We start from the raw sequence: 5,215 nt of genomic DNA, 5'->3' as shown, positions 1-5,215 counted from the left end.
CCAGCTACTTGGGAGGCAGAGGCAGGAGACTCGCTTGAGCCCAGGAGTTGGAGGTTGCTGTGAGCTGTAATGCCACGGCACTCTACCCAGGGAGACAGCTTGAGGCTCTGTCTCAAAAAAAAAAAAAATATCCTGGATGGAGCTGAAACACATTCTTCTTAGTAAAGTATCACAAGAATGGAAAAGCAATTATCCAATGTACCAATACTAATATGAAGACAGTAGATGATCTGATACATGCCCACATAGGAGAAAAACTCATTTCAACTCAAGCTGGGGGAGAGGGTAATAAGGAAGGGGAGGGGGTTCAGATCCTCTCACTGAACAAATACAGGGTGGGAGTGTTTGGCACACCTTTCATGTGTGAGACATAACCACAAGAAGGACTCTACCTAACAAAATAAAATATTTTGACCTGGTTGTTTGTACCCTCACATTAACCTGAAATAAATTTACTTTTCAAAAAGGAAAAAAAAAAAGAAAAACTAGGAGAGTGTTGTGGTGGGTACCTGTAGTCCCAGCTATGCAAAAGGCTGAGACAAGAGGATCGCCTTGAGTTTGAGGTTGCTGTGAGCTATGATGCCACAGCATTCTACCCAGGGTGACAGAGTGAGACTCTTACCTCAAAATATATATATATCCAAAACAGTGTCAAAAGGGCATGGCAGGCTGAGCTCAGTGGCTTATTCCTGTAGTCCCAGGACTCTAGGAAGCCAAGGCAGGTGAATTGCCTGAGCTCACAGGTTCAAGACCAGCCTGACCAGGAGCAAGACCCCATCTCTAAAAATAGTCAAGTGTTGTGGCCAGTGCCTGTAGTCCCAGCTACTCATGAATCTAAGACAAGAGAATCACTTGAGCCCAGGAGTTTGAGGTTGCTGTGAGCTATGATACCACAGCACTCTACCCAGGGCAATAAAGTGAGACTCTGTCTCAAAAAGGGGGGGGGGGGGCATGGCAAACTCAGGCAAACAGGTTTAGTCATAGACTAGAATCACATTGTAAATTGTAATTCCTATCCATGGTCAGAGAGACGAGCATTTTTCCTATACAATGTGAAGAGAAGTACCAAATGACAAATTGGGCATGATACAAGAGAATCCAAGCAGCAAGTCATAATGCAGAAGTCAGATGGAACTTTATGTACCATAGTTCCAAGAGATCTATTCACAGCAATGTAATGTAGTTCTAACCAGTGTCCTGATCCCAGAGGGTAACTAGGGAAAGATGCAGGACAGACTAACCCCATGAAAATCAAGACAAGCAGAAATGACCCAGTTCCACAGATTAAAATAAAAAAAATCCCAGCCCTCAGCTTCCCACTAGGGAGAGAATAAGTTGATCCATCCCTCCAGTGCCCCAACTTCTCCAGGGCTGCCTAAAGAACTAGCGTCTGTTTCTACCGTCCTTTTTTTTTTTTTTTTTGAGACGGAGCCTCAAGCTATCCCCCCTGGGTAGAGTGCCATGGCATCATACTCACAGCAACCTCCAATTCCTGGGCTCAAGCGAGTCTCCTGCCTCAGCATCCCAAGTAGCTGGGACTACAGGCGCCCGCCACAACGCCTGGCCATTTTTTTTGGTTGCAGCCATCATTGTTGTTTGGCGGGCCCGGGCTGGGGATTCGAACCCGCCACCTTAGGTGTATGTGGCTGGCGCCTTAGCCGCTTGAGCTACGGGCGCCGAGCATGTTTCTCCAGTCTTAAAGCTCTGATGGATCCAGCAGTCTAGCAGCTCAGGAAAGACAGTGGCTTAGATAACTAGATGCCATGGCTCCACCCTGTGGATCAAGCACAGAACAAGCAGACAAAACCACAACTGCCTGATTCTCCCTGGGGAGGGTAAGAGTTGGTAGAGGCACCCAGAATCTCTGGCGGGGCTGACTGATAGGAGTCTTTTCCTATACAGGGAAGCCCTCAATGACTGAGAGAGGTACCTTCTTTGTCTAATGTACACTCACTGACACAGACAGGCAAGGAAAATGAAGAACCAGGCAAAGATAAATCCCAGAATTTATCAAACAAAAGAATAAGACAAATCCCAGAAACCAACCCTAATGAAATGGTTATATGATTTACTTGACAGAAAATTTAAGGTCAAGAGCATCTTCATGAACATGAACACATGAGAATTTCAACAGAGATAAAGATATTAAAACATACCAGTGGGTGGCGCCTGTGGCTCAGTGAATAGGGCACCGGCCCCATATACCAAGGGTGGAGGGTTCAAACCCAGCCCCAGCCAAACTGCAACAAAAAAAATAGCCGGGCATTGTGGTGGGCACCTGTAGTCCCAGCTACTCAGGAGGCTGAGGCAAGAGAATTGCCTAAGCCCAGGAGTTGGGTCTTGCTGTGAGCTGTGTGACACCATGGCACTCTACCGAGGGCAATAAAGTGAGACTTTGTCTCTAAAATAAATAAATAAATAAAATGTACTAAAAATTTTTCCAAAAAGACATACAAATGGCCAAAAGGGGCGGCACCCGTAGCTCAGTGGGTAGGGTACCAGAAACATACACCCAAGCTGGCAGGTCCAAACCCGACCCCGGCCTGCTAAAACAACAATGACAACTGCAACAAAAAAATAGCTGGATGTTGTGGTGGGCACCTGTAGTCCCAGCTACTTGGGAGGCTGAGGCAAGAAAATCACTTGAGCCCAAGAGTTTGAGGTTGCTGTGAGCTATGACACCACAGCACTCTGCCAAAGGTGACATAGTGAGACTCTGTCTCAAGAAAAAAGAAATGACATATCCCATCGCATCCAATAGGATGACAACTAACAAAAAATAGAAAAGAAAAGGCCCAGGCACCATGGCCCAGGACTGCAATCCTAGCACTCTGGGAGGCTGAGGCAGGAGGATCCCTTGAGCCCAGGAGTTCCAGACCAGCCTGAGCAAGAGCTAGACCCTGTCTCTACTAAAAATAGAAAAATTAGCCGGGCATTTACGTGGGTGCTGATAGTCTCAGCTCTTTCAGAGGCCAAGGCAGGACGATTACTTGAATCCAGGAGTGTGCGATTGCTGTGAGCTAGGCTAATGCTACTGCACTCTAGCCTGGAGCAACATACTGAGACTCTGAGAAAAATTTAAAAATAAAATAGACAATAAAAAGCATTGTGAGGATGTGAGAAATTGAAACACTTGCTCACTGTTGGTAGGAACGCAGCTGCTATGGAAAACAGTATGAAGGTTCCTCAAAAAATTAAAAATAGAAGCTGGGCACAGTGGCTCATATCTATAATCCTTACACTCTGGGAGGCCAAGGCGGGTGGATTACTTGAGCTCAGGAGTTCAAGACCAGCCTGAGTAAGAGCGACACTCCTCTCTTAAAAAAAAAAAAAAAAAAAAAAAGCAATAGCCGGGCTTTGTGGTAGGTGGCTATAGTATCAGCTACTCAGGAGGATGAGGCAAGAAAATAAATTGCTTGAGCCCAAGAATTTGAGGTTGCTATGAGCAAAGACGTGATGGCACCCTGTCAAGGGTGATAAAATGAGACCAAGTCTTAAAAAAATTAATTAAAAAAATAAAAATAGAAATAGAAAAACTAGGCAGGTGTCTTGGTGGGCACCTGTAGTCCCAGCTACTCAAGAGACTGAGGCAAGAGGATCACATGAGCCCAAGAGTTTCAAGTTTCTGTGAGCTATGAAGCCATAGCACTCTACCCAGGGTGGCAGAGTGAGACTGTCTCAAAAAAAAAAAAAATCTGGCCACCATATCTCAGGGGTTAGTGCCCAGGCCCTGGCACACAAGGAGTGGCAGGTTTGAGCCTCACCTGTGTCTGATAAGGAAAGAGAAAGAAAAAAGGAGGCCCTATGTCTACTAAAAATAGAAAAATCAGCCAAAGTCGGCAGGCACCTGTAGTCCAAGCTACTTGGGGTAGAAGGTTGAGGCAGGAGGACTGCTAAACTGACACCATAGTACTCAAGCTTGGGTAATAGAATAAGATTCTATCTCAAGGCTTGGCACCCATAGCACAGTGCTTACAGAGCCAGCCACATACACCAAGGCTGGTGGGATCGAACCCAGCACAGGCCAGCTAAACAACAATGACAACTGCAACAAAAAATAGCCAGGTATTGTGGTGGGTGCCTGTAGTCCCAGCTACTTGGGAGGCTGAGGCAAGAGAATCGCTTGAGCCCAAGAGTTTGAGGTTGCTGTGATCTGTGATGCTACAGCACTCTACAGAGGGGCAACATAGTGAGACTCTGTCTCAAAAAAAAAAAATTCTATCTTAAAAAAAAGTTAAAAATAGAACTATTATGATCCAGCAATCCCACTTTTGTGTATTTATCTAGAATTGAAATCTGGATATTGCAGAGATCACACTCTCATGTTCACTGCAGCACTATTCACAATAGCCAAGACATGGAAACAACCCAAATGTCTATCTACAGATGAACAGATAATGAAAAATGTAGTGCTACATATACACAAACAATGGAATACTATTCAGCCTTTAAAAGGGAAATTCTGTAATACTAAGTATATAACTGAAGGGGTCCACCCAAGAATCCATGGTTTAAAGTTCCAGCATTAGCTTGACATCTGCCAGCCATATACACTGGAGCTGGCAGGTTCGAATTCAGCCCAGGCCTGCCAAACAACAATGACAACTACAACCAAAAAATAGCCAGGCATTGTGACAGGTGCCTATAGTCCCAGCTACTCAGGGGGCTGAGGCAAGAAGATCACCTAAGCCCAAGAGTTTGAGGTTGCTGTGAGCTGTGACACCATAGCACTCTATCCAAGGTGACATAGTGAGACTCTGTCTCAAAGAAAAAAAAAAGGTAAAATTCCAGCATGCTTTCATGACAACATAGATAAACCTTGAGGATACTCATAAAGTGAAATAAGCCGGTCACAGAAAGACAAATATTGCATGATCCCACTTATATGAAACATCTAAAATAGTCAAATTCGTAGAATCAAATGGGTGGTTTCCCAGAGCTGGGAGAAGAGGGAAATGGATAGTCACTAAGCAACAGGCAAAAAGTTTCAGTCAAGCAAGATGAATAAGCTCCAGAGAACTGCTATATAACACTACTTACAGTCAACAATGATATATGTACACTTAAAAATTTGTTAAGAGGCTCAGCACCTGTAACTTAAGGGGCTAAGGTGCCATCCACATACACGAGAGCTGGCAGGTCCAAATCCAGCCCAGGCCTGCCAAACAACAGTGACAACTACAACCAAAAAATAGCTGGGCATTGTGGTGGGCAC

The sequence above is a fragment of the Otolemur garnettii genome, unplaced genomic scaffold (genome assembly GCF_000181295.1).
Source record: "Otolemur garnettii isolate 467f Iridium unplaced genomic scaffold, OtoGar3 scaffold00219, whole genome shotgun sequence".
Classification (NCBI taxonomy): domain Eukaryota; kingdom Metazoa; phylum Chordata; class Mammalia; order Primates; family Galagidae; genus Otolemur; species Otolemur garnettii.
Note: the sequence above shows the minus strand (reverse complement) of the source record.